General features: G+C 40.1%; 1 protein-coding gene across 33 annotated transcripts in view; it reads right to left on the bottom strand.

Moving 5' to 3' along the window:
* MAP2 (microtubule associated protein 2) overlaps positions 1-22,688 on the bottom strand; it is a 243,415-nt gene that overhangs the window by 162,354 nt on the left and 58,373 nt on the right. For 31 of the 33 annotated variants that reach the window (XM_059702963.1, XM_059702962.1, XM_059702976.1 and 28 more), the window contains exon 2: positions 12,887-12,936. The exons of 1 other annotated variant lie outside the window; for it this stretch is intronic. The gene's annotated coding sequence lies outside the window, so the exon portion shown is untranslated. Of the gene's footprint in view, positions 1-4,387; positions 4,425-12,886; positions 12,937-22,688 lie in introns of those variants that run through there. One more of the 33 variants, XM_059702964.1, reaches the window with a different exon arrangement.

Below are 22,688 nucleotides of genomic sequence, written 5' to 3'. Positions count from 1 at the left end.
ACTATAAGCTCTTGAGAAATAAATGGCTATATGAAAGGGGAAATCATTTTCCTTGTTAAAGGATGACTCTGAAGGCCTTAGGTTGTCTGAAGAATTTTCCCTTGTATTTAGAAGTTAGGCCTTCACCTCCAAATTAATAAAACAAAGCAAAATAATGCAAAATAATACTTCTGCTGGAAATACTGAGCCCTTGTGACATTCTTTTCTCTTTGCAAAAAGAACTAAAATTCGTGTAGGTGAATAATGCTGCTTCACTATTAGTCACTAGTAGAGTTTTCTCCATATCCTTCTTCAGAACTCTAATTTTATACACACACACACACAAATGTGAATTTTAAACTGTTGCTACTAAATTTAAAGAGAAATTTTAAGAAAAAACTAGAAAAAAGAATTCTTTTATTAGAACATATGGGTTTCAGTTCTGTATCCTATCTAATAAAAGAGAAAAATGGTAATTGGCATACGACGATACCCTTTTCATTGGCTAATCAGGGCTATATGCAAATTAACTGCCAACTAAGATTGGCAGTTAACTGCCAACAAGATGGCGGCTAATTTGCATATGTAGGCACAATGCAGGGAGGCGAAAGGGAAAGCAGGAAGAAGCCCCCTGCCACTGACAGCGATCAGAAACCCAGGGGGGAGCTAAGAGCTGGGGGGCAGGGCCAAGGCAGCCCTGGGGCCGCCTTGGCCCTGCCCCCAGCCATGATCGGAGAATCAGGCGCCTTTGCTGCCCTGGCCAGTGATAGCAGGAAGTAGGGGTAGAGCCAGTGATGGGAGCTGGGCACGGTCGAAGCTGGCAGTCCCAGGAGCTAGGGGTCCCTTGCCTGGGCCAAAAGCGAAGCCCATGATTACGGGGGCCGCTGCAGCTGTGGGTCCCCGCTGCCCGAGCCGGACGCCTCAGCCAGAGGCATTAGGCCTGGGCAGTGGCGGAGCCTGCAACGTGGGGAGCTGGGGGTCCCCTGCCCAGGCTTGACACCTCTGCCAGAGGCCTCAGGCCTGGTCAAGGGGCCGATCCGGTGATTGGTGATCGGAGGGTGATGAGGGTCAACTCCTCTGGGCGGGGGGCTGAGCCGGGGATTGGGGGGATATGATGGTCCCCTTGCCCAGGCCTGAAGCCTGGGTCAGAGGCGTCAGGCTTGGGCGGGGGGTGGAGCAAGCGATCAGAGGGAGATGGGGGTCCCCTGCCCAGGCATGATTCCTGGGCCAGAGGCCTCAGGCCTGGGCGGGGGCCAGAGCCAGTGATCAGGGGGAGATGAGGGTTCCCTGTCCAAGCCTGACACCTCTGGCGGAGGCGTCAGGCCTGGGCAAGGGGCCGATCCTGCAATTGGAGGGTGATGGGGGTCAACGCCTGAGGGCTCCCAGTATGTGAGAGGGGGCAGGCTGGGCTGAGGGACACTCCACACACACACACACACACACACACACACACACACATACACACAGTGCACGAATTTCGTGCACCGGGCCCCTAGTATATATATATGTGGGGGAGAAGAAACTTTACTCTTACAGGTTTTGCAGGCTGGTCTAAATAATCAAATCAACATGAGACAGATTAGCAAGAGAAAATAACCAAGCTTAATTACAAGTGTATGTACCGGAACCCCACATATCTAAGAAGAGAGTCAGAGACCCCACGAACAGGAGCGATTGAGCGACAGAAAGATAAAATGAGGTCTGTATGATATTCTGTGTTAAGGCTAAGATAAGGCACCTTGGAGCTTCAGAGAGGAGGAAGGTCATTTGCAGGATAAGAAAAGCAGATGTTCAGTAATTAGAAGCTTGCCCTGCCCTCTAGATAGGTCATAAAAAGTTATTTCTGGTGATAACTCTTATTATGGTCAAAGCCCCTAATTTAAATTCTTTAAGGCAGAGGTAAAGCTTCTTGTGAGCTCCCAGTACCATCATGGGGAGGCCTGTTCTCAACTTCTTTAGATACATTTTAAGAAATGAATTGCCGTAGCTGGTTTGGCTCAGTGGATAGAGTATCAGCCTGTAGACTAAAGGGTGCAGTATTCAATTCCAGTCAAGGGCACATGTCTGAGCTGTGGGTTTGATCCCCAGTAGGGGGCATGCAGGAGGCAGCCAATCAATGATTCTCATCATTAAGGTTTCTTCCTTTCTCTCTCTCTCTCTCTCTCTCTCTCTCTCTCTCTCTCTCTCTCTCTCTCTCTCTCTCCCCCCCCCCACCCCCCTTTCCCTTCCTCTCTGAAATCAATAAAAATATATTTTAGGAAGAAAGAAATGACGCATCAGCTGCCTAATAGGGAAGCCTAGCCTTAGTAATCTCTAGATCTATTTATCATCAACAGATGCTCACTCTGGGTGCAACCTTAGTGATTACTCCCAGAAAGCTCATAATTGCAGTAATTAGGGTCATGTGACCTCCAGCTTGTCTTGCTTTGAAGAAAAAAAAAAGCAGCTGGCCAAACATTAGCATCTAAATGAGCACCTAGGTCTTTCAGTTGAGGAGTTTACTTAAATGCACCAGAAAGCTGTAAATGCCCAATCTGACACCACTTTAAAAAGTAGTTTATGCGTTGTTTTTATATAGCCCATTCTGAACACTAGTTCCCTGATAATTTACCCAGCAACCTGATGGCTGAGTGTGTGGAAGGAGGGATCATTTCACTAAATCTTTCCATTTTAAAGGCTGTTTTGTTTGTTTTAGAATGTACAGCAGTATATTAGAAGAACTGAACCATCCATTGACGACTTTTCTGACGAAACAATGTTTTTATTCATGGTAAATAAATTGAAATTAAAAATAAGAGGCTTAATTTTCCTTGTTGAAAATAAGGTTAGAGACTTTGCCCCTCTCCCCTTTCTTTCAGAATTTCTTCCACAGTCCTTTTCAAATGTGTGTAAATCTTTATGCTGGTTAATTTAAGCCTGGGGCCACTTTCACACTCTCCAGAATGTTTACTCAAGGGCCCAGGAGTCTTTTTCTTTAAATGCAAACATACAAGAGCTCTCTATCTCCCCATTCTTGTGTGAGGGGAAGAGTCAAACTGCCTGGGTTCCTTCCTCCAGACTGTAAAACAACTTCCTGTCATAAAGATATGAGAAGTTTGTCCTCTGGAGAAAGTCAGTTAGCTTACACAGATGGGCATGCCAATTGCTAGGTAAATGTGGTCCTCTGACTTGAGGACTAGTTGCTGTTTATCTTGAAAGCATGCATGTAATGGATTGTATCTGCTTGGCTATATGAAAGGGTGACATTGCTTTTGGTCTTTGCAAGCTCTTAGTGCAGCGGTTCTCAACCTGTGGGTCGCTACCCCTTTGGCGGTCAAACGACCCTTTCACAGGGGTTGCCTAAGACCATCCTGCATATCAGATATTTACATTACGATTCATAACAGTAGCAACATTACAGTTATGAAGTAGCAACAAAAATAATTTTATGGTTGGTTCACAACATGAGGAACTGTATTTAAAGGGCCAGAAGGTTGAAAACCACTGTCTTAGTGGATTGCCTGTAATAAGCATCACATTCTAGTTAAAGCTTATTCAATAACATAATGGTTTTCTTTCTCTAATATCTTTGTGGAGAGGACTTCTGGGTTGGGAGAAGTTTTTGTTTTTAATTCTATTTCCCCAACAATTCCAATTCCAATTAACCCCCTCTTCCCCTGCAGTTGAGCCCTTTGAGATAATATAACAAATAATTTAAATGGTGAAATTCCAAAATTCCCATGTGAAGTTGAATAAAGATATATAATACTTAATGTTACTATTCCATTTACCTTTCATTATAAACAAGCTTGGTAATATTAATACCAAGATAAAATAAATTCAGATAGCATGAATGCTAGTTGGAACATTCAGTTCCATGTGTCAAGATACAGGTATGTGCGTTTTCTTTTCACAAAACATAACACAAAAACATAATTTGATAGAAGCTCTTAGAACAGACACCCACATGAATATTTCTTAATGTAACTGTGCACAAAAAGAGCACAACAAATCTCATGATGGATTGGATTTTTGCTCATAGTTTAAAAAAATAAGCACGTAAAAGTAGCTCAACAAATATTTGTGGAAAGAAAAATAAGGAAGACTTAGACAGAAGGAGAGAGGGAAGGGGTAGAATCCAGGTCCAAACCTGTCTTGCACCCTGTTTCAGGTTTCTGAACTTCCCAGTCCTCAGTCCCTTCTCAGTGCCTTGGCTTCCATGGACCCCTTGCAAGAAAGCCACTTTCTTTTCTTCCACATTCTATTGTGTTTATTTAAATTCTATTTGCCTCTAAACCCAGATGAAATTCCCCCTTTTTTATAGGCAGTCTTTGTAAATAACAGTAGGTTATAACCTCTATGGATCTCCCTAGAAAATATGTCTGTACTTAGAATTTGATGATATCACCCTGTATTAGTTACTACTTACATGCATTCGTTTTCCCTTTCCTCAACTTGATGGCAAGCTATTGCAAAGCAAAGAAACCATTTTCAATACTTCTAAAGAGCACTCAAGTGAACTATAAGTGCACGCTCAATACCTGATTTATTAATAAGTGCTCTGTTTCATTGAAACTGCAGCTTCTCCATAGGCTTGCTTCATATACGCAAAGATTTCAACATGAGAGTACAGATTTAGTACCCACAATTCAGAAATACTATCATCTATAAATCCCTATGAAACTAGGATACTGAAGAAAACAATCTGGTTTCCCAAAGTCTAGACCAGGCAAAAAAAAAAAAAGGGTTATTATCTGGGCTGTTTTACTTTATATTTTTTCTTTCTTTTTGAAAAAAATTTTCAAAATTTTCCTTAGCCCCACCCCTCACTGACCTCCCACCCTGTGAGGTGGTGTACCTCCATGTGGGGCCACCTTAGCTAATGACTCCTGAATCCAGCAAAATGATACATCATTTGACTGGGTGAGTGGGATACCATTTATGGCAGTGTTAAATAATGAAATAAGTATCAGGAACAACATTTGTGTGTGAGGTCTTTTCTGAGATAAATAATGAAATATCTCTGAGCAAAACCATGACATAGAAGTGGTGAAGATAGTACCTTCAATCCAAGGACAAACCATTTACCTGAGAAAACTTTCTGAACACAAGACCATGTCAAATCACATTTCAAACACTTTTTATGTCTCCCACTGGCATTTTTCAGTTCCTACAATGTAAAAGGAACACAGCACTTCCAGGTTTAATGGGGGAAGTAGAGTGATGTTTGATGCAAATAAAAACAATTTAGATAACTTCTTTGGGGAATTTATATTTATAGCTGATGCCAAATTACTGAAGTACCATAAGATATTATAAGGTATCTTAAGTAGTTATTGATATGTTAAATGTAGTTTTTTATGTTGTGCGTGCTTGTATGAAACAGAAGATGATTGCTTGCCACTGAAACACCTATATAATAACCTACCCTCAATACATAATTTCTCTTTGGTCATTAATTTCTCCTTGTCTTACATGGCTGCTTGTATATGCTTCAAACACACCACTAATAGTAAAGGACTTACATCTTTATTAAACAGGTAGAAAACCCCAAGGGTTAAACTAAGTACAAAGGTCCTCTCCCTGTGACATAATTACCAGATGGTCTGTATTAGGTCTCTTCAGTCCCTAAGAGATAAAGGAGCGTCAAAGTGAAATTTAAAAGTGTTTGCATCTATAAAGTTGCCTATTAAGTTAACTGTTCACTGACCCATTTTTCCATATTTCCAAACTTATTTTAAAATGTTTTAAATAAGGAAAACCTTGGTGAAAAAAAAATCACAATTAGAGGAAAGAATCCTTGTAATTTCACTTTCCCTAACGGTTTCAGAAATGAAGCCTTAAGTTCCTCCATAGAAACATGTAAGTTTTCTACTCCTGTTATTCAATTCTCCTTTATAGGGCTAGAATTTCTTATAGCTGACTTAAGACCCCTTAAGAGGCCAATAGAGTTGGGGGTTGCTTTTTTTTTTTAAGTGGGCTAGCTCATTGCTGAGGTCCAACCCCAGCAGGTCCAGGGGTCCCCAAAGGTGTGGACAGAGTCGGCGAAGAAGGAATGACACGGAGACAGCGTTCAGTTGATCAGCAGCCTAGCCAGGATCTCTAGCCAGGATCTCCAGCCAAGTTCTGGTTGGATCTCCAGAGAGGTTCTGCTTAGGATCTCCAGCCAGGTTCTGTCCAGGTTCTCCAGCCAGGTCCAGTCACCAGGTTCTAGTCAGGTTCTCTTGCCAATTTCTGTAGTCAGGTTCAGTCCAGGATCTTTTGCCATGCTCTCTCCAGCGAAGTTCTTTTGTCTCTAGAGAACGTTCTGTGTAGGTTCTGTCTTCTAAGTTCTGTCTCTCTTGGTTCCGTCTTCTAAGTTCTGTGTCTTGCTACATCTGTATTTATACCAGTTGATTCCAATCCTACCAATCTCTATTCCAAAGGTTAGGGCGTTTCTTATCTCCATTCCAGGGAGTAAAGATTATGTAGCTTAAGCATGATTGTTAGTAGTTAAAGTGATTAATTACCCGCCTGGCACTTAGTTAAGAGGTTTTATTCCCTCCCTAACTTCAGGGGAAAATCCCTACCTGGGGAAACAACCTTTCTCAGAGACCTTGGTTAAAACACATAGTGCCAAGAAGGTGAGCAAACATATTAAGAACAGTATGCCATATATGCCAGGTCCCTTGAAACAGCAAGCATGGACCGGCTCCCGGCAGCTCATTCTTGCACATTAGTCTTGTACTCAGAGAGCTACTTCTGGCAAACACATGGCAAAAGACTTAAGGACAAGACTGAAAAAGTAATTTCCATTCTATGGGTCAATCATCTTTAGGCAAAAGATATGAAGTTCACTCTTATTTGTCATTCTAAAGTAAATACTTATAAATGAAGCCATCACATATTATAAGCAAGTAATTACATTTGGGTAAACGTGTATTTTTCTACTTATTTTTCTACCTAAAAATACTTTTCTATATCTTTAAAAACTATTACATTTCACAAAAGAGTCAATTGTAAAAACTGCATCTGGTAACTAGCTTTCTCCAGTCATAAAATGAGGATGACAGTATTTAAGTTCTAAATATCTATTTATATTCTAAAAATTAGTCAAAGTACTTGCTCTATTTTTGAACTATAAACTTTATTTCAGACAGAGAGAGGGAGACAGGGGTGGGTAGATACATAAATATAGCTACGGATGCATGTGTATAAGTGTTTTTATTCAGCCCTTCACTAATTAGATTTTAAAAAGTAGAAGGAAAAGTAAACACAGCAAAGACTCTAAAATAACAAGCTGATGGTCATAAGACATTGAATAATATGGAATGAAGCCAAATTCACTTTGGTTTGTCATGACAAATGGTTTTTCAACTAACAATTTTAATATTCCTAAATAACTGGAAGGAATTCGTTCAGAAAAGGCAAATGATTTTACCTTCTTTAACAGGAATAGCCCATCGAGTACGCCCCAAAGAAAAGCCCTTGTATTGTTCATTGGCAAACTATGCAACATCAGCATGCACATCTATGCATCTATCTAACATATATATAGTTATATAATATATACCTTTTTCTGCTAAGCAATTGATGATTTCTATTCTCAGTTGAATAACTGATGAAACTTAGTGAGTCTCATGTAGATTTATAGAATCTGAGAAACAAGAAAGCATATCCCCTTTTAATATTATAAAGTTGTTACTTCGCAAAAAGTAGGCCATAAAAGAAATAAAGGATTTCTAAATGAATGGACTTCTTACATAAGAATAAAATGCACTTATGTTTTTATTTCCTCTAAACTTCCCTAATAAGATATAGGCTCAAATGAAAGTCATGGTATTCTTTAATGATATAAATTGTCTACAAAAAGATCCCCCATGCAATTCTTTGGAATGGCACTCTTTCGGATGAATTCAGGGAAAGAATAAAAATTAGCTGGTCAATGAATTAAATCCACAGGACTGATTTCTTAAGCATGGGGTTTATATGAAAACATATCCAGGCGGTTGTCTTTTGTAGCCATTTGATACAGCAAACATTTAACTAAGAGAAAAAGAATCAGCTGGAACACTTTTTTCTCACATGGAAAAAACAGATCCATTACTTGTTATTTAAGATATTTCTGGTGGGCTGTTTTCTTATTTGTCCTCTGTGGCATGGCATCAACAAGCCAATTTCCTCAATATGTCAAGACTGTCAAAATAAAGAGCGATTCTGAAAACACATAATCCTGAGGCATTCCCCTGGGTCACATGAGGAGACTGAGAAGCGATAGTGAGTTTGCCTCTCCACCTTCTCCCCACTTCTCCCGTTCCAAATCATGGCATGAGTGCATTTCTTTCTTGAAATGTCTGTGATGGGAAAGTATTAGTTTTTATAAAAAGGAAAAAAGTAAGAACTTATGATGATTCAGATTTCAGAATGCGGCACAAGAGAAAGCAAATTCTCCTGGGACTAACTGGTCTGTCCAGTCTGAAATGTGATTCTAGCAGCTTTGTATCTCCCCTTAAAGTGGTAAACAAATAATTAGGCTGATCTTTCCAGAATCTCAAAGTCACTTTGTCACATGCCAATCCAGTAATTATAATTCTAGATATGTGTTCATCCATAAGTACATAACTACTACATTAGCTAAATGTAGGGAAAAAGTACATTAACAAGCAATCGCTTTTCTCATACCTTCATATTTTAAATTCTCCAAATTAGATCTAATGATTATTACTGCTTCAAATGCATTTTAAGGGATTTGCTTATGCTTTTTGCTCAGCTTTTCCCATCACCAAGGGAGGGAATACAGTGGCTAATAATTATTATAACATACATATACTTACATATGCATATATATACATATATATAGCAATATACTTAGTTTACAGATATGTAATAAAACTGTTCCTTGTTGTTTCTAATCTTTATAATTCACACAATAAGCATTTCCTGGGTGTCTACTTCAAGGCCCTACCAGGGCAGAGAAACAAGAATGAACACCCCAGATGCTATGAGCTCCTAGGGGAAATAAGACATAGCCAGAAATAATGATAACAGAAAGAAGTCTGAACAAATGCTATGAGAGACGTGTGAACAACAGGAAACAAGTTAAAAAGGAAATGGAGCTGATTCTTTTTTAGTTTTTTTTTTTAAATTTCTTAAATGTGGCCAAAATGAGATGAGATGAGATATCAAGTTGTCATGTTGACCATACCAACAATAAAACAAAAATCCCAAAAAGAAGATAAAATATGATTTGCTTTTAATTAAAATGAAAAATTAATGATCCAAACTTAACCCTGTGCATTGAAAATATTTCTTATTCAAAGATTTATAGTTTGCCAAAGATCTCATTCTACTTGTAACTTCTGCTTAGCAGATGGGTAGGAGCTGGCTGAGAAAATGAGTAGCAAAAAGTTCAAAAAGTCTTACAAGAAATTTCATGTTTAAATGTGTGCAAGTTTATGCATAATACATTGAGGAGTAAATATAAAAGGAAGCCAGGCTAAGTGTCTTCATTAAATTCAATATCAAACTATATGAACACATTATATAACTGGTCACAAATAGAGACTTTTAACTATCATTTGTGTGGATATTTCACTTTTTTTTCTTAATAAGTTGCTAATTATCAGTAGGCATTATTTTAACATGTTATATTTGCTACAATCCACACAGATTTCAAGAATAGCAAAACACAGTTTGTGTATGAAAGAGAGAAATAGTGGTGTGTGCATGTGTGTGTGTGTGCGCGCATGTTTTGTATTTGGGTAGAAGAGCAAGGGCACAATTGAGGCCACTGTGCCTGATATGTGCTAGACATTGCAATTTGAAGGCTAACTAAAGGTGTTGACAGCTAAATTCCTGATTAATGTAAGCACATAGGAAAAGCCAATGCTTTCCTTTATGTTAACTGTCATCAAAAGCCTATTCAAGAAGATTCGCAACAACTGATATTTTGCTCTTTTATGAGCAACAAAAGTCCTCATCTCAATCAGGGTTTATTTTATTTTAAAATCTGAATGCATGTCCTAGAGAAGAAAATGGAAAGGATAAATGAAATTCTATGCCCCCTGCTGTGAGCACCCTCTAAGACTCTACTATTGCACTAAACTGGTTTGGGATCTCCCATAAAATCAAGTAACCAGAAAATAGAACAAAAGGAATGGCATCTTAAACCTCGGCTGCCGGGAGCCGGTCCATGCTTGCTGTTTCAAGGGACCTGGCATATATGGCATACTGTTCCTAATATGTTTGCTCACCTTCTTGGCACTATGTGTTTTAACCAAGGTCTCTGAGAAAGGTTGTTTTCCCCAGGTAGGGATTTTCCCCTGAAGTTAGGGAGGGAATAAAACCCCTCAACTAAGTGCCAGGCGGGTAATTAATCCCTTTAACTATGAACAATCATGCTTAAACTACATAATCTTTTCTCCCTGGAATGGAGATAAGAAACGCCCTAACCTTTGTAATAGAGATTGATAGGATTGAATCAACTGGTATAAATACAGTTGTAACAAGACAGAAACACTCAGAATTTAGAACAGAATCAAGAAGACAGAACCTACACGGAGCCTAGAGACAGAAGAACTTCGCTGGAGAGAGCATGCCGGAGGATCCTGGAGAGGGACTGGCCTCGGAGCCTAGAGACAGAGCCTAGTGGGAGAACATGGCAAGGGATCCTGGACTGAACCTGACTACAGAGATTGGCAGGAGAACCTGACTGGAACCTGGACACTGAACCTGACTGGAGAGCCTGGACAGAACCTGGCTGGAGAACCTAGCGAGGGAACATGGCTACAGAACCTCGCTGGAGATCGGAAGCAGAACCTCTCTGGAGATCCGGGCTAGAGATCCTGGCTAGGTTGCTGATCAACTGAACGCTGTCTCCATGTCATTCCTTCTTCGCCGACTCCGTCCACACCTATGGGGAACCCCTGGACCCGCTGGGGTCGGACCCCAGCATCTGGCGCCCGAACAGGGACCCCTAGGTAAGCGCCCTGCACTTGGGACGGATAGGACTCCACCGTAGGAAGAGGGTGGATAGTCTTCGCCAACTCCGTCCACACCTTTGGGAACCCCTGGAACAGGATTCCCTTAGGTAAGCCCCCCCATTGAGAACCCCACACTCGGGACGGATAGGACTCCACCGTAGGAAGAAGGTGGATAGTCTTCGCCGACTCCGTCCACACCTTTGGGAATCCCTGGAACAGGATTCCCTTAGGTAAGCCCCCCCCATTGAGAACCCCACACTCGGGACGGATAGGACTCCACCAGGGTGCTACAGACCCCCCTATAGAGGATAAGTAGGGTAAGAAGGTGGATAGTACAGAACTTAGATTGAGAAGATGTGCCATACTGAGTCCAAAGAAAGAAGACTCCGTATTGATCTTTTAACACATATGCTTGCTAGCAGAGGAGTTAAGGTTACTCCCAGTCAGATGGAACATTTTATACAAGAAATACGTCCATGCTTTTCTGAGGAAGGAAAGGTGCCGGAAAGGTAAATGTAGAGGCATGGGAGAAGGTAGGCTCAAGGAGCCTTATCCTTAACCCCACTGCAGCCTTTCCACCCCGGGAAAGTGCAGGATTGGCAAGCTCTCCCTGGGGTGATAGATCAGGACTCAGGTAATAGCAGAAAGCGCCAATCCTACTCTTAAAATGGATACAAGAGAGCGTTTCAGGTTTTTCTTTTTAATGCCTGCTTTTAAAAAATAAAAAAGGGGGAATTTGCCGGGAGCCGGTCCATGCTTGCTGTTTCAAGGGACCTGGCATATATGGCATACTGTTCCTAATATGTTTGCTCACCTTCTTGGCACTATGTGTTTTAACCAAGGTCTCTGAGAAAGGTTGTTTTCCCCAGGTAGGGATTTTCCCCTGAAGTTAGGGAGGGAATAAAACCCCTCAACTAAGTGCCAGGCGGGTAATTAATCCCTTTAACTACGAACAATCATGCTTAAACTACATAATCTTTTCTCCCTGGAATGGAGATAAGAAACGCCCTAACCTTTGTAATAGAGATTGATAGGATTGAATCAACTGGTATAAATACAGTTGTAACAAGACAGAAACACTCAGAATTTAGAACAGAATCAAGAAGACAGAACCTACACGGAGCCTAGAGACAGAAGAACTTCGCTGGAGAGAGCATGCCGGAGGATCCTGGAGAGGGACTGGCCTCGGAGCCTAGAGACAGAGCCTAGTGGGAGAACATGGCAAGGGATCCTGGACTGAACCTGACTACAGAGATTGGCAGGAGAACCTGACTGGAACCTGGACACTGAACCTGACTGGAGAGCCTGGACAGAACCTGGCTGGAGAACCTAGCGAGGGAACATGGCTACAGAACCTCGCTGGAGATCGGAAGCAGAACCTCTCTGGAGATCCGGGCTAGAGATCCTGGCTAGGTTGCTGATCAACTGAACGCTGTCTCCATGTCATTCCTTCTTCGCCGACTCCGTCCACACCTATGGGGAACCCCTGGACCTGCTGGGGTTGGACCCCAGCACTCGGCTAATTAATTAAATTTGCCATTGACAAACTACTTTTCAACACTATCATCCTCAGGAAACGTGGCTACCAAATCATGGGCTTCAAAGTGTTTTGCTGCCAAATCAGAAAGCTGACTATTCTTTAAATTGTGAGTTAGCCTCACCAAGAAGTCATTCTTTCATATGCGTGGTTATTAAATAAATGAATTTGAGTTGGGTCTTCTTAATCAAAATCCAGCTAGTAAAACAGGTAAAATAAGTGAAACAATTATCAAAACTACAAAATTATCAGTACTACAAAAACAAACACAGCTCAGGAAAACACATTTGTAAACATCCCAAGTCCGATCTAAGCTCAGCTTCCTACCACACTCTGCAAGGCTATTCTGACCCAGCCATTCAAAGGTCCTGGATACCTCTATTTTATTTCACAGTTTATTCACAATCAACATTATAAACACACCACCAACCTTAATTCCAGCCAGCAGTCACGAGATACCTTGGGTCAGATCAATAAAGTCTGAAAGATAAACAGAAAGGCATCCATAAACTTAATCGAATGACTTAGTTTTTTATTTTACTCAGAAAGAAGATAACATTACTTGGTTTCTTGCACCATAAAATTTACTGGCTGACAACACATTAATTTAAAATAAGGGAATGTTATGTAGTTACAAAACTTTAAGCTTAAAATTATTTTCTAGATTTCACTTAAAAACATATATTAGATGTGGCTCCCTGGGGTACTATGGAAATTAGGCCCTATTTTTATTTTCAGCAGTTTTTTTTTTTTTAAAAAAAAAAGTAGAACAATTCTCATGCTTATATGCTGAAATGTCAACCAAAATATTTTTTAAATAAATTCTGTACTCAATGTATTATCATTTGTCTTGAGAGATCATTAATTAAAAAATAATAAAGCTGATGCATTTGGATCCTTAATTGGACTCAACATCCACAGACAGTCTATAGATTTTTAGACCAGGATCAATAACCTATCTAAAGGCAAAAAAAAAAACAAAAAAAAAAAACAGCCACCAAAACAATTTCAATGGCAACCTATCCATGGTCCCATTGCTTCTTTATACAAAGACTTGCCACTAAATTATGCTGAGAAGCACACTGTCAAGTGAAAGTAACAAAGGAGGTAAACTCAGGACAAAAGCAAACCCAAAAGGATTGGGCCAAAAGTCAGCCTGTCTTTTGGACAGTTATTAAAAAAATATAACTTTAAAATAATATAGAGTGAGATTCTTGACTTGCTGCAGGGCACATCTACATCTAAATCTCCAATTTAAAAAAAAACAACTTAGCTTAAAAAAGTTAGCTTCTGGACTTGTGTTTATGAGTTAACTGGTTGGAAGTTAGAATATGTTCCACATCACATGTTAGAAATGGGTAATTATTGGACACCTAGGTTAAAGTCCAAGAGCTAAATTAAACTATAGTGATAATTACTTAATGAAAAAAATAGTCTAAAGTAATTTCATATATTCCAATGAGATGATACATTATTCTCATGACTGTAGTAATCATTTCACTATGTATAGGTATATCAAATCATCATGTTGCACACCTTCAATATATATATATATATATTTTATTTAAAAAATAGAGTACTACTAAACAAAAAAATGATTAGAAATTAAACTCTTGATTTTTAATCTTAAGGCAGGGGCTTAAAAAAGTGAACTTTATCATAAAAGAATAAATGATATGTGGATGAAATTGTGGAGATTTTTTGAAAAGGATTTGAGGACACTGAGAGACTTTCAAGAGTAATGGCTTTAGTATGTCTGCTTCCACTTCAAGCATCTGACTTTATTTTACTTTAATATAAATTTTTTTTGCTATAAAGCCAACAGTTCCCAAACTGCTTGCCATAGTACCCTAAGACGCCAGAGTAAATTCAGAGAACGGTGAAATATTTTCAATATATAAAAAAACACAGCAACATCCATCAGGCACCATGCAAATTACTACCTTGAAGCAGTTCACAGTTTCAATATTAGATTACTGATCATTCTTTTCAATGATACCATTAAGTGTGCAAAATTGTTTTTTAGATGGGGTTCATGATATAAAAGCAAACCCTGCATAAATGGTGAAGGAAAAATATTTTTTTTAAAGACTTGAAAAAAAGCAGTACACATGAACTCTAGGGGATGAAACACGAAACACAAGTAGTGGGCACATTGCATGTGAAGGTTGAAAAAATAATTTTCCTCCTATCCTAAATTCTTCTGGCAGGACTAATCCTCAAATTAACATGGGACAGATAATCAAGAGAAAATGACCAAATGGATTATAAATGTACATACAGGGAACAGGGAACCCAAGGACTCACTGGGCAGTTGAGGCTTCTATGTCATTTTGGACTAAGGAGAGAGAGGTAAGAGTCTGGGATTTCAAAAGGGAAAGTGGGCAATTCACAGGCAGAGGAGAAAGAGCAAACATGTGAAAAACAAATTCTTGCTGGACCACCCAGGACCATGGGACATGGAGGGAAGACTAACAGACTTCGCTTGGTTTCCCCCTGTGTCCCACATTTAGTTTATATTATAGGTGATAGCTTCCTTCCTTTAGGCAAGTAAAAGGGAGGGTCAAAGGTTCTTTGAGTCTTTTGCTTCTTAAAAATAACCAGCCTAAAAGAATCAATATCTCATAAAGCACATTTTAGGGTGGCCAACTGCTTTCCCCTCAGTACACGTTAACCATGTTGATCATCAATCATCATTCCCTGAGCAAAGCTGGTTCCCCGGTTGCCTGGAGCCATGGGAAGACCACAGAGAACTGCATATTTGTTTGTGTGCGGTTTTAAACCTCAATTTGCCATCTGACCGCAGCCATTTCTTGCTCAAAGCCCTTTGGCATACTAGATCAACGTCCTGATAGCTTTCATATTCTTTTAAGGAGATTGGATTTTATCTTTTCTACAGTCAGTTTCAATATATACTTTCATAGCAAAACCAAAATGATTACTTGAGGCGTTTTTAAAAACTCAGGCTTCATGTTTCATAATGTGATCGGGGAGACATTCCAACTTGTCCCACCATCGCCCCCCAACCTTGTCCCATCTCCAAAACTTCTAGTGTTTTTTTTTCAAAACAGCAAAATTCAAATATAAACTTCATTTCAAATATGAATGTTATTTTAGACACGTGAACCTTGCACTGGAGTCCACAGGCTTAGTGAAAGAAGAGGAGCACAGAGAAGAGCATCAGTAGGTATTTGTTAAGTGAATGAAGGTGCTTACTATTGTACCTTTCTGATGCTTCATCAAATTTAAATATATAGTTGAACATCCCCCTTGGGGCAGAAATAAGACAAAAAGTCCCACCCTTGCCCCACCTGGCTTGCATCAAAAATATTTAATGGAGCCCTAACTGGTTTGGCTCAGTGGACAGAGCATCAGCCTGCAGACTGAAGGGTCCCAGATTAGATTCCGGTCAAGGGCACATGCCTGGGTTGTGGGCTCGATCCCCCCAGTAGGGGATGTGCAGGAGGCAGCCAATCAATGATTCTCTCTCATCATTGATGTTTCTCTCTCTCTCTCTCTCTCTTTCTCCCTCTCTCTTCCTCTCTGAAATAAATAAAAATACATTTTAAAAAATAGTTAATGGAAACAAAGTACTGAGGAAGAAGTGTTGTGTTTGGAGCTGATGGACTCAAGTTCTCTTGGGGGTTTTATTTGCTTGCTTTTCTCATTTGAAGGGGGGCATGTCTATTTGCAGCATCAAGAGCAGCTGCTTTGTAAATTAACTCCCCCCCCCCACACACACACACACACACACACGCACACACTCAACCCAGTTATTAAGCAAATAGGTCCAGAATAGAGAAGATTTCTGTAGCCCCGAGGCTCAGTCCTCCCTGTGAACATCTGCCATTTCAAACACACAGGTTAAGACTTCTGTGTGGTGTCTTGCTAAACAATGCCCTAAGCATAACTCACATAAGATTCTTATCTGCCGCCTAGGAGCAGATTCAGCATCTGCTCCTAGGCAGCTTAACTTAGCAGGCTTTTAAAAGCACCACTTCTCCATCCCTAAGTCTCCTTCTCCATGCCCCTCCCCCGCCACACACACACACAAAGGAAATGTCAGAAAACAATCTTGAGAGTTAATTGCTAAAGCTTTTTATCTTTCTGTTTTTCCAGTGAGACATGATCTCATACCTACGTATTACAAATCATATTGTGATGGTCAGATCAAATTATAAACCCCACAGCAAGCTTAAGTATGCCCGATTACAGCTTATCCTGTAACCGGGCATCAACACTAATAAAAGAGAAAAATGGTATTTTGGCGTACGACGATACCCTTTTCATTGGCTAATCAGGGCTATATGCAAATTAACTGCCAACTAAGATTGGCAGTTAACTGCCAACAAGATGGCGGTTAATTTGCATATGTAGGCACAATGCAGGGAGGCGAAAGGGAAAGCAGGAAGAAGCCCCCTGCCACTGACAGTGATCGGAAACCCAGGGGGGAGCTAAGAGCTGGGGGGCAGGGCAAAGGCAGCCCCATGATCGGAGAATCAGGCGCCTTTTCTGCCCTGGCCAGTGATAGCAGGAAGTAGGGGTGGAGCCAGTGATGGGAGCGGGGCACGGTCGAAGCTGGCAGTCCCAGGAGCTAGGGGTCCCTTGCCTGGGTTCGTGCACCGGGCCCCTAGTACTTAATAAAGAGCTAATATGCTAATTAGACCAAACAGCCCGATGTCCTTCCGGACAACCTTCGGGACGAAGCTGGGGATGCGAGGGCAGGCAGAGGCTGCGAGGGCTGGCCGAGGCCCTTGCACAAATTTTGTGCATTGGGCCTCTAGTAAGGAATAAAAACAGAAAGTATCAGACATATTTTAGGTATTCGTTTATCAAGGTCAACTGTCCATTGAAAAGCCACCTTTCACTCGTTCTGTGCTTCTCCCTTCTTCAAGTGACACCTGAGTCTCAATTTACAGAAACTGTTACCGCATAAGTAACAGAAAAGTGACTGACTGAGTTTCGTTTTACAGCTACAAATTCAGGGAATATTGCCATTGCAAGGAAAATTACATTTGTGCTCTTATTTATAATCTTTACATTTTTAAAATACATCGAAGTTTTTTTTTTAAATACACTTGTTTATTGTGTCAGGGATCCAAAGTTCTTTGTCATCAAAGAGCTCCCTTAGACTCTAGTGGGATGGAGGTGGTTATGAAAAGACAAAAGGCCATGATACAAAGCAGAACACGCCTGCTGTCGCAAAGAGCTACCGGAGATGAAAGAAGGTGGGGGGGGGGGGGAGAGGGGGAGGATGAAATCCTGTTATATAGATAAGGATTCACAGAAGGTGCATTTGAGTTGGGCCCTGAAAAAGGCAAAGGACTTTGATTGCTGGGGATGGAATGGGAAGGAGACCAACTCAGACAATGAACTCAGCAGCAACAAAGTAATGAAAGAAGCGAAGCCCAGGGGATGTTTGGAACAACCTCTGCAGTACCACCCGCTAGAGAAACACACTAGAGCAATAATTGGTTGAAAGGCTAGGCTGGGTCTTTATAGGGAGTAATGACCTTGAATGAAAAGCTGAGGAGGTTGTATAGTTAAATATGTTTAATTTTGTGTGCTAACATGAACCACTGAAGGTTTTATGTTAACAACTGCATAATTAGGACATCCAATCTGACAGGACTGTATAGATTGGATCAGAAATGAGAAGAATTAGAGGAGATTAGACCTTCTTCAGAAGTCCATGTGAATGGTAATGACCAGTCAACTCAGGTAGAGACTGTCAATATAAAGAAGGAAGAATGCTCTAACGACTGCATAGGCCAATGTCTTAGTCCATCCTGGCTGCCATAACTGAGTACCATAGACTGGGTGACTTAAACAATAGAAATGTATTTGTCACAGTCAGAGGCTGAAAGTCTGAGATCAGGGTGCTAGCTTGACCTGGTTCTAGTAAGATCCCTCTCTTCCTGGGGCCTGACTTGTAGACATCTGCCTTCTCCTTGTGTCCTCACATGGTCACTGTCAAATCAGGGCCCCACATTTGTGAACTTATTTGACATTAACGACCTCCTGACAGCCTTATCTCTAGGTACAATCACACTTGAGGTTAGGGCTTCAACACAACTCAGCCCACAGCAGTGTGTATAACCCACGGGGCTTAGGGGTCGGTTGGTTATGAGAGGCACAGGACAGAGAAAAGGAACCAAGAGAATTCGGAGGATTTGAGACAGCCTCCCAGCAAGAGGGGTCATTCTTAGAAACAGGGAAGGCTGAAGGAAGATCAGGTTGCCGAGCAAGAGTGGAGAATGATAGGGGGAGTTTTTATTCATGCTATATTTCAGTTTCCTACAGGATAAGCAAGGGAAGGTATTCATCAGACATGTAACCTATTCATGGGGCCTATGACTTTATGTGATATGCAAAAGAGTGAAATCTTACTTAAAATTAAAACAAAACAAAAAGGAATGAAAATTGTGCTGATATATTTAGGCCAAAATATATCAAGATACAACCAGAAGTGTATGTGTATGTTCCAGATCATAGACTTACGTTGTCTAGCCAGCCCACATTATGGAATATTTAATCACATTTTGCCTTGAGATAGCTATAACGTTCACAGAGTCCTGGCTGTGTGTAAGCCCATATTGTTCTTAATGAATGCCATATCCTGCCTGCCAGCCTGTGGGCTACTCTGGGTCAGTGACCCAGCAAGTCCATGTTTGTATCATAATGTGGTATACGGCACACAGTCAGGGATGCATGAATGTGGAATGAGTCACCCTCCGGAAAAAGAGGCTGGGTGGTGGGCAGCTCTAGACTTTGTATTAGTCACATAACATAACAGCATAGGAAGCTAGGCACTAGGTATGCCTCTTAATAGGATGTTCCATACTTTGACATGTTCACTGTAGGTTCTGTAACAATGATTGGAAATACAGGTTAAGGCTAAAGAGGACCAGGTTCATGCTGGGAAATGATATTTAATTCATCCATCTACTGTAACAACACCAGAGAAAAATGAGCAGGTGATGCAGGAACTAGAAATAATAATAAGAACACATTTAAAGGGAATAATTTTCAAATGACTCAGTCATGGAATTTGTTTCATGAAAACTATAGTACAGTAAGTCCTCACCGAAGGTCCTCAATAGGTTCTTGAAAACTGTGACTTTGGGTGAGAGATGTGTACCGCTGGCTAAGAGATATAAATAAGAGTTAAGATCCTAGGCCCTATTTCTGGTCATGAAAACATCACCAAACTTCTGAATAAAAACCCAAAACACTTCTAATATTAAGCACTGAAACAAATGTGAGCTATATATTCATTTAAGAAAGAATATAAACAAGTAAGAGAATGACTTTCCAGCACACTTATTCCAGTTTCAGAGTCACTGGTGGTCGGAGCCTGTCTTGGCAGCTCAGGGTGCAAGGCAGGAACCAGCCCTGGACAGGACCCCCTGCCATCACAGGGCCACTCCCACCCACACTCACTCAGACAGGAGCAACTTAAATACAATCCGCATGCCTGCACATCCTTGAGATGTGGGAGGAAACCTGTTTGAACAACACAAGTTGGAACTGAGTGAGTCCACTTATATGCGGATTTTTTCAATAAATACATATAATACTATAAATGTATTGTATCTTATGATTTTCTTAACATTTTTCTAGGTTACTTTATTGTAAGAATACAGTATATAAGACATTAACAAAATATATGTTTACTGACTATGTTATGGGTAAAGCTCCCTCTCAGTTAACACTGGCTATTAAGCTTTTAGGGAGTCAAAAGTTATATGCAGAATTTTGACTGCACAAGAGGTCGGCACGCCTAGCCCCTGTGTTGTCAAGTGTCAACCGTATTTTCTTTTAATGTTTTGTTTTTAAGTTAGGGCACTGATGGCTTTTCTTCACTGCATAATTCCTTAAGGAATTCTGGTATATTCAAATTCAGGTAATATCATATAGGTAAGCATGCTTTAGAAAAACTATGAGAACAAATAAAAAATTTCTGACGTGAAAAGAGCCCATTCTCCTGTAGTTCCTGCTCTAAGATTTTTATAATGATACAAAAATTTTGAAAGACAGCAGTATTTACTTTTTAAGAAACTTTTTGCTGAAACTACCTAAATGTCTATGACAAAACGGCCATTCATAGCCTCATCCTAAGTCCTTTTGTTTTGTTTTGTTTTCTTCTTTATAATTTTAATTTTACCAGTGTTGGGCGTATAGATAGTTTAAGAAGTTAATTTATGCAAGGCTTATGATGAAACTCAGCAGTAAGTAGTATGAGTTATTTGAGGCCTACACTGTATCTGAATAACACTGCATTTATTTTGATAATGAGATAATACAGTGGAATCTGAAAAAGCCAATAAGCTTATTTCTTACAATATGAAAACCTATCTGCTCACTCAAATCACCAGTCTTTAAAATCTGAGGTTTCCACCTGGCCGGTGTTGCTCAGTGGTTGGGCTTTGACCTATGAACCAAGAGGTCGGGGTTCAATTCCCAGTCAGGAAACATGCCTGGGTTTCAGGCTCGGTCCCCAGTGTGGGGTGTGTAGGAGGCAGCCAATTAATGATTCTCTCTCATCATGGATGTTTTTATCTCTCTTCTCTCCCTTTCCCTTCCTCTCTAAAAGCAATAAAAATATATTTTAAAAATAATAAAAAAAATAAAATCTGAGGTTTCCTTTGAAATTATTTCAGTAAAGTGAATGAATTACATATTCAAAATCTTTAACAGAGCACCATCTCATTAGGACTTACAAGTGAATTTTGAAATGGTGTGGGGTACATGTGAGGCACCCATCAAACAGGCAATATGCTGCTTGAGCCTACCATCAAGATGTCTCTTAAGATTAATGCCACAACCTAGATTTTTCTCAAATTCGGAAAGTACACATTCTCCTAGCCCTACCTAATGTTTTTGGGGGTTTTTTGTCATCTCAGTGAAACCTGCATTTCAAAGGAAAAGCAGCTATAGGCAATCCTTAAACAATAAAGCAAATCTGTTCCCCAAAGCTCTAATTTCCTGAAAACTCTATTAAGGCTCTCACAAGCCAAGTTGGAGCATTCCACACATTTCTGGACCCACTTCTCTGAGGAAGAGGCATTCTCCAGGGTGCATCTGGTGCCTTTAACTCCTACATCTGTTGTTATAGCTATTTCCAGCATAATTTAATTAAAAATTGCAAATTCCAAAAAGAGGTATAAAATGACTGACTTTAAAAGTATTTATTATAAAGAACATTTTCATTCATTTTAATATTAATATGGCATTTCATGTCACATACAAGGAACCAAAAAAAAAAAAAGGTCAGAATTCGAACATAACAATGAGAAATCCTATGTCTGGAACAAATGTAGCTGCAGCAAAAGTTAAGGTTTCCTGTAAGTCTAAAAGCATTAATGTAGGAAACAGATCTGCAGTTACCACATGTTAAATAGTAAGTACTTTCTCAGACTCCACTATCCCTCAACTATACTAACCAAGGGCTAAAGCTTTAATTTTACCCAAAGCAGCAATGGACCAAAAAGCATTATAGCAAAATGAAAATTGCTTAAATTAACTGTACATCTTTTCCCTATAATTCACATATAGGCCATCGTATACTTATACATTTTCAGCCATTTATGTAAATCTATAAGGAAAATACTCAAATGATGGTTAAAGTTCTAATCCTGTCAATTTAATGTTTCATATAATTGAATTACTGCTGTATAGCTAACTGGAATGTTTATGGCCTGATTGTGGTCCCAGACACTGCTCCATCAGGATTTTACTCTAAGACTGTTTTCCCAACAAATGGGGCGCACTTGGGAGTTAGTTATTTACCCTTTTTACTAATGACTTTTGAATACCTGCTTATCTAGGAACAGAGATATAATGCTGGTCAGTAAGTTAACAAGGTTCCTGCCCTTTTGGAACTTGCATCTCTCTAATAAAACACAAATACATAGGAGAGTCATGACTGCTAGGAGAAAATAAAGCAGGGTAAGGGGTGAGTGAATGATGGCCGGGAGCTCTTTCTATCCCCAATTTCAGCAGCAACAAAGAAGTAGAAGCTGAAATTACATTTATCAAAGCAAGAAAACTAGACCCTCACCTGATGATCTATCAAATGGGAACATTTCACCCAGCAGATCCTGACCTACAACTACCCCTCAAGTTAAAAAGTATAAAGGTAACACATTCACGTGCACAAAAAGTACACTGTGGGGAGTGATGTGGGGTTTTAGTAGTAATACTTCTGCCAACACTGAAACTAAGATCTT

The sequence above is a fragment of the Myotis daubentonii genome, chromosome 7, assembly GCF_963259705.1.
Source record: "Myotis daubentonii chromosome 7, mMyoDau2.1, whole genome shotgun sequence".
NCBI lineage: Eukaryota > Metazoa > Chordata > Mammalia > Chiroptera > Vespertilionidae > Myotis > Myotis daubentonii.
Note: the sequence above shows the minus strand (reverse complement) of the source record. Positions and strands in the feature narration are given on the sequence as shown.